Source organism: Biomphalaria glabrata, chromosome 1 (genome assembly GCF_947242115.1).
Source record: "Biomphalaria glabrata chromosome 1, xgBioGlab47.1, whole genome shotgun sequence".
Classification (NCBI taxonomy): domain Eukaryota; kingdom Metazoa; phylum Mollusca; class Gastropoda; family Planorbidae; genus Biomphalaria; species Biomphalaria glabrata.
In genome coordinates this window covers 84,132,518-84,145,731 of record NC_074711.1, presented here as the reverse complement: position 1 = coordinate 84,145,731, position 13,214 = coordinate 84,132,518, and the positions used below count along the sequence as shown (strand labels likewise).

General features: G+C 37.4%; 1 protein-coding gene across 2 annotated transcripts in view; it reads left to right on the top strand.

Moving 5' to 3' along the window:
- Positions 1-13,214, top strand: part of LOC106050354 (calcitonin gene-related peptide type 1 receptor-like) — a 187,402-nt gene that overhangs the window by 20,682 nt on the left and 153,506 nt on the right. The window contains exon 2 of one of the 2 annotated variants that reach the window (XM_056018243.1): positions 5,191-5,571. The exons of the other annotated variant lie outside the window; for it this stretch is intronic. The gene's annotated coding sequence lies outside the window, so the exon portion shown is untranslated. The remainder of the gene's footprint in view (positions 1-5,190; positions 5,572-13,214) is intronic. 2 annotated transcript variants of the gene reach the window in all.

Genomic DNA, 13,214 nt, shown 5'->3' with positions numbered 1-13,214 from the left:
ATTTCCCTCAGATAGGCTTTTATTTGTTTCTTATGATGGTAAACCATAATTTACTTGTTGAGTCTGTGTCCTTATGTGTCTTTATATCAGTGTTCTAATACGAGGTATGTCTAAATGTGAATATTTATCAAGTCTTAAGCAGATTCTATACCTGTTTTTTTTTCCTATCCAAATCAGTTTCGGGGGGAGGGAGGTTGTGAGACTTTTTTATTTCTTTGTTTATTTATTTGTTATTATTTATGTATTCCTCACAGGATAGCTTTGTATGGTAAGTCTCTGTTTTAGCGATTTATCAAATAGCATTATTAGCTATGTACATTTTGTTTTGCAGTCAATTATTTATCGCTTACAAAACAAACACGATAAGGAGAAATATAGAGGCAGGGAAATGGCAGCAAGCACCAGTAGAATAAACAGAGACCAAACAGTTTATTATTCAAGTCCCTAGGGAATTTTTTTTTGTTTAAGTTAAAGTCATCTGCCACGTAATCAAGGCCAAAGTCGTGATATAAAATCTTTAACTCTATCTCTCCGTAATCATTTGAGCGTTCAGAAGGAATTATTCATTTTTTTCCGTTTGTATTTCACTAGCCTGCTGGGGTTAAACGTCAAAACCGTTTTTATTCTAATCAGAAAATGTTATGATTGGTAAAGATAAACGAATGCCCTTTTTATATAAAACAAATTAAAATGTATGAACCCAAAAATTAAGTTCATTTAATGGGGTCAAATCAACATTGGTATCGTCAATCAGGAGAGAAAGAGTTAACTTTAAAATATGTGATCTGTTAATGAACATAATGAAACACATATGATCTTTAACAACAATAAATAATTCCTACAGGTCAGCCCTAAATTTAAGACTTTAAGATCAGGTTCCTACAGGTCAGCCCTAACTTATCCTACAGGAATGTCCTAAATTTAAGACTTTAAGATCAGGTTCCTACAGGTCAGCCCTAAATTTAAGATTTTAATATCAGGTTCCTACAGGTCAGCCCTAACTTATCCTACAGGAATGTCCTAAATTTAAGACTTTAAGATCAGGTTCCTACATGTCAGCCCTAAATTTAAGACTTTAAGATCAGGTTCCTACAGGTCAGCCCTAAATTTAAGACCTTAAGATCAGGTTCCTATAGGTCAGCCCTAAATTTATCCTACAGGAAAGTCCTAAATTTAAGACTTTAAGATCAGGTTCCTACAGGTCAGCCCTAAATTTAAGACTTTAATATCAGGTTCCTACAGGTCAGCCCTAACTTATCCTACAGGAATGTCCTAAATTTAAGACTTTAAGATCAGGTTCCTACAGGTCAGCCCTAAATTTAAGATTTTAATATCAGGTTCCTACAGGTCAGCCCTAACTTATCCTACAGGAATGTCCTAAATTTAAGACTTTAAGATCAGGTTCCTACAGGTCAGCCCTAAATTTAAGACTTTAAGATCAGGTTCCTACAGGTCAGCCCTAAATTTAAGACCTTAAGATCAGGTTCCTATAGGTCAGTCCTAAATTTATCCTACAGGAAAGTCCTAAATTTAAGACTTTAAGATCAGGTTCCTACAGGCCAGCCCTAAATTTAAGACTTTAACATCATGTTCCTAGCACTGAGATCATGCTTCTACAAACACAGCCAGGTTACAAACGAAACATTCTGTGTATTCGATATATTTTTTTTTCTTTTTGACCACCACATTTCTTTGTCGCTGCACCAACTTCATGTTTTATTCTGTAGCTTTTAGGCGATAAATGGCAACCAACTCTGCCGCCATTCAATAATGTATTCCTATCCAAAAGAAAATACATGGACAAGTTGCTTGATGTTCGCAAATGGGATAGTTTCTCACTCGGGTTAAGTCTATTACTCTTTCAAGGAAGAGGATAAAACATTGAACAAAAAAAGGTGTCCATTAATTGTAATCGATATTTTTTTTTAAAAGATAAAACTATCAGATCATTAAGTGCGCTTTTATCTAGATCAGTGTTTTCCCAGTGTTCCGCGTAACCCTAGTGTTCCGCGAGATCTGAATACGTGTTCCGCGAATTACTGTATTAATTAATTAGTAGGAAACCACGTGAATGAATCTCTCTTTACAAAAATAAGCAACGTGTTCGGTTAAATCAGCGGTTCTCAACCTTTAAAGCTCGTCGACCAATTATTACAAACCCCACTCTGCCGCGACCCCCCATCACCCCGCACACACATACAGCAATAGAAGAAAAGACACTAACAATCCATAGTTTCGATAATCTTAGGCGACCGCTGGCAAGTCGTTAATCGACCCCCAAGGGGGTCGCGATCCACATGTTGAGAACCTTTGGGCTAAATACTCATAATGTGCGAAATGTTCCGTTAAAGAAAAGGTTTGGGAAACACTGATCAAGATAGATCTCGCTGTTTGCATGACACAGTAAAAGTAGCGTGGGATATCTATCAGTAATAACAAATGTAATGAAAAACTAGTTGATACAAATTTGATACAAGTCTTGCCTCTTTTGTGGGCTTTTTTAAAATATTTTTATTATATAGTTTTTTATTTGTAAGTTCTCATAACTCATAAGTAGTGAATCATAAACTATTGAAAAGTGATTAACCTAAAAATATAATAATAATAATAGAAATACTATTTAATATCAAAGACATGCTACCTAACTATTGAAACCACCAGAGACAGAAAAATGATATAAGGATCCTATACCCCAGAGCAATCAACACCATATTAAATATCCCTGACCCCCAACACCCCATTTCTGGAATACTGCCTGAGTATTGTACATGCAAATGAAAATCAAAATAGATAATTCTCTACCCTAAAATCAATAATTTTCTAAATGACTATTCTAAATGATTAGTATCGAACACTTTAATAGAATGTAGAGCTTTGAGCCAGCTATTTTTTTTATATTTTTTTTTATGTGTAAAAACAAAAAGTTTAATAAGAAGAAAGTTTCTAATGGGATGAACTCCACATTTGCAGCCATATGTCTTAATACCGTACGATTTATTTCAGTTTTTACATTAAAAAAGTTAATTACGACTAATTAGGTGGTTACTTTTAAAAAAAAATATTCATGTTTTGTTAGGATCAATGAATAATTGTGCAAAGTTTCAACTTGATCCAAGAAGGGGGAAAGGGAGAAATAAGGTGTATAAATTTGTACCAGACAGGCAGAGTTGATATATATGCTTTTTATAATAAATGAATAAACCGTAGAGAGTATGAATAAGTTTTATGAAAGCAATGCCTGATAGTAAACATTTCAAATATTTCGCTTTTACAGCAGTGCCTGTATATAATAGTTGCTGAATAGTACATTAGAAATACATAAAGTGTAGGCTTTGAGCCAGCTAGCCCAAACAAGTTAATTATACAAGTAAGTCATGTTCCGTGCATTAAAAATATGATTTAAATTACTGTCTTTAAAAATAAATAATGTTTGTTATACAAAAGCTTTTATAAAAATTAATAATAATAATAATAATAAACAAAAAGAGTTTGCATTCAGAAAGTAATAGTGCTAAAAATAACATTTGAAAGAATCATTTGTGTGTATGTGTGAAGAAAAACATTTTTAAAAGAATCAAAAGTTTGTGTGTGTGGTTTGGTGTGGAACCCACTTTGCCAGGTAACGAAATTTGTTTCTGACGCAGTAGATGGTCCCCCCTCTTCCTTTTTATCTTCTTTTTCGTTTCTTTCTGACTTCCGTCCTTCCAGTGGAGTTGGCAGAGATATGCAATAATAGAGTGACCAGGGAGAGAAAGGGGGCGTCTTGTCCAGACTCCAGTAACCTCGTGATAATGACATTAGCCCGTCTCGACATCGAAACAATTCCAACGAAACCAATGAGAAGAAGAACAAAAAAATCCACCTTGCGTTGACCAAACCAGTGCGCTTTCCACACATTTGGTGAGCACATTTTAGCACTAGCTGCTCAAACACAGCTTGTTAGTGTCTTCTTGTGAGATGAAAAATCTTGCTGAAAAAAAAATCTAAAAACGCTAACTTGGGCTTTCTGGGGATATTTTAATATTCTTTCTGGGTTTCATATCAGTTATTATTCAGTGATTTTTAATTTGATTAATTGCAGCAGATACGGCAAGTCTCCCCCACGGGCACTCGCCCCACTAAGTGAAGTGCATGTGATTCGCAGGAAATATTATTAGACAAGCCAAAACACATTGAGCAAAAATATCCATAACATGGCGCCAAAATGAAGACAACAAAAAATAGGGCCGCCCACGTCTAGCATGGCGCTTAAATGAGGACAACAACTAACGAAAATAGGGCCGCCCACGTCTAACAAGGCGTTGCACTTTCTTAGAAGACCTTATGCGCCAAACTATTATTTAAGTCATTGGTTAATATGCATGACTAAATGCAGGATGCGTAGGAAGTAATCATCTTCTTTTTTGAAGTAACGTCTGTATTATATAAGATAAGAAGATAAGATAACTACGCCAGGTTTTTTAGGTAGATCTAAGTTCAACCAGCTACACGACTTTCTAAGCGAGTCTTGCTACGTGTTAACACGAGACCAATCGTCAGAGTAGGCCTCAGTACTGACCTGCCACGTCGCAAACTGTGGGCAGTTCAGATCAATAGCTCGTTGCCACGTCACAAGGTCCGACGTCATGATCCTATACTCAGCCAAAATAATGTGGTTAAAATTCTCAATAGCCTTGTTACGTAATTTGGGAGCCTTGTTCTTTTTAAAAAAAAAGGAAACCTCAGAATTTGCGCTATTCAATATTAGCTTTGTCATCATAGGAAACCTTGGGCCTCTTTCATGGATTATTATTGGTTCGATAATGATCAATTTTGTCATCTAGGGCCTTCTGATGTGGCTGCTGAGACCTATGTTCATTAGCACACTGGGCAGGTTATTCCGCCGGAAGATAATGTCATTGCTTGTTTTCTCAGACGCTTTTCTTTTGCCAGCGCTGTTCTCTTGTCCTCTGCAATTTGTGCGCCAGTTTTCACAACCCGATGCTCTATAATGTGCTCCCGTCTCCAAGGTGGCAGGGTCAATGCTGAAGGCTTTTTAGAGAAGCTTTGAGAATGTCCATGAAATGTTTTCTTTGTTCACCTGATGAGCGCTGACCTCCCCTTGAATGATAGAGCTTACAAATATTTATCTTTTCAACATTTTTAACAAATAGAAGTTATTAACAAATGAAAATACCTTTTTTTTTTCAGAAACTTAGACCAAGGGGACGAACAACGCTAGTCTCTTTAAGAGATGTTACGATCTGTACTTTACAGTCAGATCTATTTTTGCGATTTATAGACTTAATCCCTTGGATACACATATGCCTGCATGTTATTGGCATTACTAGAGTTTGAACCTTTTCTAACAGTTTGACAGCTAACTGCTTTATTAATGTGCTGTGACGATGCTGATAGTGACGTTCTTCGAAGAGCGGACCTGTAAAGCCTGATTCAGCTCCAGGTGTGATGCTCAGGTCACATCTGCAGGTCACGTCTGCAATATGGAAAACTACAGCATTCCTAAACGACTCCTATATTTATTACACTTGTTAAAAGAAAAAGAAGACACTCATAATGAACCAATAAAAGGTAATAATAATTTCTGTAGTTTATACCTGACAGAGTAGAAGTTATACTGTTACCAAACTCTCTATCGTAAGTACTCTTTTACCTTATAGCTATCTTGTTGTTCGTGTTCGAATATTGGCGTCATAATACCTAGCACTACTTAAGAAGAGATTTATTTATCATCAAATACAGCCTTGGTTTTTATTATCGTGTTACTAATGTTGGAAACTATGAAGCATGGAAGGGCCCGGCACAACACCCTTAAAAAGATATCGCCCCTCTTAACCCTTAAAGTGCTGAGATGTTTTACAATGGGTGCATACACAATAGAATTACAATTCTGATGTTTAGAGGCTAAACTACCACACGCGTTTTAAGGGTTAAGAGCCACTTCACTGACGTGAATGGGTCAATACAGAACTGGGGAAAACAAAAAAAAACGATATTGTTTATGTACTGGGAGTGTCACGTGTTCATATCAGGTGACCTATGGTGATCCTTGTCAAGTTTTCTTACAACTTTTTAATGTACACAGTTTTCAACACTGCGGGGGCGCTGTGCCTGGGTGGTTAAGCGCTTGGCTTCCAAACCTGGGATCCTGGTTAAAACCGACTGGTGTTTAGTCTCAGCGGAAAACTTGGATTCTGAATTTCGGGATTTTTTAAGGCGCCTCTGAGTCCACCTGACTCTAATGGCTACTTTACTTTAATTATGGAAAGTAAAGGCATTCGGTCGTTGTGCTGGCCACATGACACCCTGCTCGTTTACCGTTTGCCTATGAAACAGATGACTTTTCAACATCCCTTCTATAGATCGCAAGGTCTGAAAGGGGAACTAACAACCCTGCCTGTTACTCTTATCCTGATATCAAAAACTTAAGTTCTAAATAACGCCAGCGGAGATCTCTGGTCATAGTATTTCATGAGTTAAAATGTCATATCTTTCCGCCCTCCGCAACGGCTGAGTTCTAACGACAAAAGTAAAGTCTAAACTACTATCATGTGAACTATTACGATGTATTTCATTTTTTCAAAACTAAATTTCTCAGTTAAATATGTTAGAAATGGATCGGGTTTAGATTACTAGATTTATATATTCCCTCTACTTTTAATGCCAAGTGGTAAGTTCTTGAAAAACTCTGATGAATGGTAATCATCACTTATTTGAGAACAACTAGTCTGAAAAGTAAAATCACTAAATTTAGAAAACCTTCATGACAGAAGACACAAAAGTAAAGTAGCAATTATACATAAAACACTGAACCATTTTCTTCAAATACAAAAACTAAATTTTATGAAATACTAAGAAAGACACAAAGATAAAGGCACATCTCTCATCCCATATGCTAGGACAAATTGGTGCAAATGCTCCTTCTCCACTAGTGCTATTAGAGTATGGAATGGGTTGCCTGAGCTAGCCAGGAAAACCATTGACTTGGCAGAATTTAATTTATTGGTTAATATGCATGACTGAATGCATGACGCGGAGGACGTAATCATCTTCTTTTTTCGAAGTAACGTCTGTATTATGTAATATAAGATAAGAAGATAACAACTTTAATTCATAGTGGGCTGTTTGCAAACAGAATGTAGGCGCAATGCTTGATGAGACCGTCACCTTCAGCTATCCATTAGTCTGTCGGACCGTTGGGGCATCACAGAAAATTTGTCAACCGTCTTTCTTCATTCCTCTCTATCATTTGCGTTGGATAGAATCTCTTTCAATAAAAGGCCCGTCCATTCTTTTAAGTTTTCCTTCCAGCGAGTTCTGTCTGACTCTTTTTCCTGGTACTGTTCCCTGAATGAAGGTCTTCGCAAGCCCAGAAAAGGGGGGGGGGGAGGGTGTAAATATAACATTAATTAATTTTTAAGAGAAAAACAAACGCTCCATAAGTTATATAAATGAGGTATAGTTTTATTTTAAAAAACTATTTTTAATGTCTTTCTTGTTATGTTTGTAGCCCTGGATCTATACGAGACCAATTGTCATAGAAGGCCTAAAAATCTATCTGTCTTACAAAGAGTCAGCTTCACAAAGGAGCAATTATCTTTTAAAAAAAAAACATTGCTACCTGTTAAAAAACAAAGAATGTTGTCGAGACATTGATCTTTGTTTTTCACGTTGTTTTTTTTTTATTGTTCGGGAAGATGAATGTTATAATTTGTTGTGAACTCTTCACTAAAGAAGGTTATCTTCGTGTCTCTGTAGAACCGTCACTGAGGTGTCTTAGTTTTTCTCTTGTTATGGTGTGAGGCTGGTACACTTGTGTCCATAGACAAGATGGATTAATATACAGTTGTACAAATATTTCTATCAAGTGGTGTGGTAGCGTGGTAAAGCGCTTGGCGATTCAAAATGTCAGAGATGTATTAACAAATCAGCGAAGTAACCATGTTAAAAGTACCATTTTTAGCTTCCCAAATTTGAGTATAAAGTACTAGTAGCCAATTGCCTGGAAACCTCTTGGGGTGCACCCCTTAAAACTTTCGATCGTGGGACACAAATGTTTACTTGATGTAAAGCCTTTGACTTAATCTGACCAATAATCTGAGGCTACTTTAGAAAAATCATTTTTCCTCCCGAAATGTTCAAGTTGAAGGATCATCTAAGAATTATTTTGTTGTTGTTGTTGTTTCACGTGAACAATGTAGTTGTTGGTACCAGGGACTGACTAGTCGGTAACTTTGTTACCTGGACTTTTGTATAGAAATACGACAGAGATCACCTGCTTCACTTAATGTATGTCTTGATCCAGTGGCATGACAAGGTCACATGAAAGCTAAGAGTCTCTTTCGAGTTTCACAATTTTCTAGCCTTTTTTTTTTTTTGTTTGAAAGACTATAGTCGAGTTAAAGCTTTCTTTAGGACGCCATTTCCAATCTTTACATGTTTCTTTAATTAACAACTTTTCTATGGGGACGTGAGTTTGAAAGGAGGTCAACTCAACCTTGCCCGGGGCAAGGTACTTTATTGCAGCGCCCCTCCCTCATTTGCAATGAACATGTATAGGCGCCTCTCTGTGTGTGATGCCCCCTGAGGATAGCGCACAGGGAATTGTGCCCCCTTGCCCCCCCACCCAATACGCCTCTGACCGCAACACCGCTAAAAAATTCTTTGAAGCTAACATCTGCAGTTTTATTATTATGCACTATGGGTAGGAGTTTCAAGAGACCGGAAAGCAACACGCATATAACCCACGGGTAGTAGTTTGTACATCACTGTTGATAAGTAATTGTAGTGTTCACCTACTTAGAGAAACTAATTTCACTTTTTGAACAGCCTCCCCCCCCCTCTCTTTTCTAATATAATGTCTATAAAATCGACTTAGTCCCACCCCCCCCCAACCCCAACCAAAATAAAAGAGCTAAATAGACGCTACTCTATTCATGACATAAAGAAACTTTTTTTTTATTGAGAAAAATAAATTGTAAAGAAAAAAATAATTTCGTTGGGGGACGTGGGGATGGGCGAAAAAGGGGGGGGGACAATGATAAACAAAGTATAATGGAAACTGAATCCAAATATATCCAGTCCAAGACATTACTGTCAAACATGTAACGTCGTCCGATATAAACAGCAATGCTCTGTGTCTGAGTCACACAATGTTGAACTGTTGGAAATGTTTCGTTCTTGCCTGGTGACGTATTCCACAGTCAGGTGTGAATTAATTTTAATTAGAATGGTTCTCATAAAGTATTAACAGGGTCCTAGGATAAATCCGTCTTCAGTCTATACGTTAAGTTGTTAAGTTGTCCCTCTTTTCGTGTGAAGCCGAAACGTGCCTCTTTTTTTGTGGCGCCAAAAAGTGCCTCTTTTCTTGTGGCGCCAAAATGTGCCTCTTTTCTTGTGGCGCCAAAAAGTGCCTCTTTTCTTTGAGGCAAAAAAGTACCTCATTTCTTGTGGCGCCAAAAAAGTAACTCCTTTCTTTTGAGGCAAAAAAAAAAGCCACTTTTCTTGTGGCGCAAAAACGTGCCTCTTTTCTTGTGGCACCAAAAGAGTGCCTTTTTTTCTCGTGGCGCAAAAAAGTGTCTCTTTTCTTGTGGCGCCAAAAATAGCCTCTTTTCTTGTGGCGCCTAAAATAGCCTCTTTTCTTGTGGCGCAAAAAAGTGCCTGCCTCTTTTCTTTTGAGGCAAAAAAGTGCCTCTTTTCTAGTGGTGCCAAAAAAGTGCCTTTATTCTTGTGACGCCAAAAAGTGCCTCTTTTCTTGTGGTGCCAAAAAAAGTGCCTCTTTTCTTTTGAGACAAAAAAGTGTCTCTTTTCTGTTGAGACAAAAAAGTGCCTCTTTTCTTGTGGTGCACAAAAAGTGCCTTTTTTTCTTGTGACGCCAAAAAGTGCCTCTTTTCTTGTGGCGCTAAAAAAGTGCCTCTTCTCTTTTGAGGCAAAAAAGTGCCTCTTTTTTTTTGTGGCGCAAAAAAAAGTGCCTCTTCATGTGTCGCAAAAAAAGTGCCTCTTTTCTTGTGGCGCAAAAAAAAAGTGCCTCTTCATGTGTCGCGAAAAAGAGCCTCTTTTGTTGTTGGGCAAAATGATTCTTTTTTTTCTTGCCCAAAATCCTCTATTATCTAATAGCTTCTTGGCAATGAAGATTTTCAGCCTTATCATACAATGCATCTAGATGAAGGGTACCCTGATTTCAATCATCCTTTACTTTAAAGTATCACGGTTTCAGAAGACAACCTAGAGAAAATATCCGGAGTGGAACCCCTTGTGCGTTAGGCTATCAAATGTTTTCCTTCCCATAATTCTATACAATGAGTTTGAGCCAAATGTAATGCGTAACATTCCTTTGGATCATACCAGAAAGGTATAGAAAAAGACCATGTCATCTGGGCCAAACCATAATCTTTTATCTCAATCCCCAAGACTGCGCCCCGGAGCTGATAAACTGATGCTGCTGGCAATAAAGAAAAAGAGTTTCAGGCTACGTCATTGGCATATGTCAGTGCACACTTTAAATCGAGCATTTAACATTGTCTGTTTAAAGCAGTTTGTGGCGTGGGTGCAAGCATATCAAGTTCTTTTTTATCCTTGTGTCCACACTGACGACCAGCATCTGATAGCCCTGATATTATCTCAAATTTAACGTGACACTCTAGTTTTTTTTTTATGATTGAAAGTCTATTGAATTTAGACCTACGCTTTAGACCAAAAGCAAAAACCTAGCTTAGAAATCTGTGACAGAGAGAGACAATGTAACCTAACTCTGGAATGTTGATAAATATCCCACAATTTTTTTTATCCACATGATAGATAATGTGGTAAAAGAGAAAAGAAAACAACAACGCAAGAAAACGATTGTTTGAGGAAACAAAAACGGATGGTGACAGTAATACGACCACCTCCCTTATCAAACATACGCTAATAACAAGAAAGAAATTAATTCTCCATTGTGATCGACTGTGACACTGAAGCTCTTAAACGTCACGGATCTGATAACACTATCGCCCTTTTCAGACCTAGGATTTTAATATATTTTTTTTCTCACTTCTGTTCAGACAGAAAGTGAAATTGTTCTAGTTATCTCCAGTTGTAATACTTCATACATACACATTTCTCGGTGAAAACGATCTCCCTTTTATTGTTCAAAGATATTTATAAAGCTTATATATCAACTCTGTCTGCCCAAATGTTCCCCTTTCAGACCTTTGCGATGTATAGGGCAGATGGTGTAAAGGTCATCTGTTTCTGTGGCCTACGGTTAACGAGGGTGTCCTGCGACCAACTGCCGTTACTTTTCCCTCAACTTATGTCTGGTACCCATTAGAGCTGGAGCACAATGATCCTGAAATTAAAAACAACAGTCTTCACCAGGAGTCGAACACGGGAGCCCCGGTTTAGAAGCAAAGCGCTTTACCGCTCCGCTACCGCGCCTCCTAATTAATTATTGTTTACTATCAAGCTCTCTCTCTCTCCCTCTCTCCCCCTTCTCTCTGTATCTCTCATTCTCTCTCTGTCTCTCTCTCTAAAACCCCCTTTTGTTTTCCCCCATGTTCTCCGACATATACTTGAATTGGAACAGCCCCCTTTTTTAACGCCCCCCCCCCCCTCCAATACACATGCTGCTCATTTGTTTTATAGTTGTCTTTGAATTCTAGTTTTACTTTTTCCTCTCCTCTCCCCAACTCCTACTCTCCTGCCAAAAGTTCAAAAGTTAGTCCTACATACAATCTCTGACCTTTTTTTCAGCTTCTCCATTCAACATTGAAATACCTGATCAAATGTGGACATGAATGACTGCATCTATTTTGCGTTTATTCTAGTTTCGGCAGCTGTTGCTTTTCGGGTAACATTTCCCCCCTCCCAACCCACCCCACGCCCGCATTCACACTTTTCGGCCCTTTTTATTACAATGCGAAGCTTCTAACTTTTTGAGCCTCCTCCAATATATCGACGCCTCACCACACACTTTGAATTCCCGATATTCTAGATTATAGATATAAAAAAAATAAGAAAGTCTTGTATTGCACTAGATAGCGTCATCTTACAGACAAAGCTTGAAATCGAGGCATTCTATACAAGGCTATCCTAATTGTACATTTGTTATATATTAACGCTGCCTTGAGGCGACATAGGTCTATGTGAATACAGCATATACCAATCTAGATACATATACTTTTCGACACTTCACAAAAGTTTGCTTCCTTGTTGTTCTTGATGTCAACACCACTCCTTTGTAATAGAATGAAACAAATTGTGTAGACCAGGGGTGGGCAAATTACGGACCGCGGGTCACATGCGGCCCGCCGAAGGGTTTTATGCGGCCCGCCGATGCTTAAAGAAATCAGGTGTTCCCACACATTACACATTAAAAAATGCAAATATACTTATATAAATAATTGTAAATATCTATATATATTTAATAAAAATATGATATAAATAATTGAAACTTCTGATTTATTCACTTATTACGAAGAGACAAAAGAAACATTGTCTTTAAACATCATTCTAAAAAGTTTAAAGTAAACGAAGATTATTCTTAATGGCAATATTTCGAAACATTCAGTCAAAGACAAACACAAGCCAGTATTTATTCAATTCTATCAAAAACTGTTGGGTCGGCTTGTACAAGATGGCAAGTGTAACAACTAATGGAGCTCGTGCTTTGACTAAGAAAAACAGGCTTTTTTAAGGAAATAAAGCATTGAATATCAAATATATTGTTGGAATTAATTTCTCAATGATCTTATTATTGGCACAGGGCCAGCCTTAGGCATAGATAAACTGCTTAGGGTCACCAATAGGTGAGGGCCTTGCAGTTATATGCATGTTACTATTTTAGAGAAGAAATAGCGAAACTTGTACTCAATGTTATTGCTGAAGTACAATAGGTTTTTAATAAATTGAATAATTTTACTGTTGTCGCTTTTTTTTTAAATTTATTTGAGGCCACCAAATTCACTTTGCCAAGGGGCCTCCAATTATCTGCCGGCCATGACTGGCAGTTCCAAGAAGTACTTGAAGATTTGGAAACAAAACATTCCAATGTTTGGTTACACAGTAGTATCCGCTGGCCTAGAAGAATATGGAATCTCAAGGAAGAAATAGTTAGGTTCATTGAAGGTCATTGACTGTGACTTTGTTACCGGTACTAGTATTTCTAATGATGAGTTGAAGACAGACTTCTTGTTTATCATTGGAGACATTGTAATGTTTTGTTTGCAAATGAA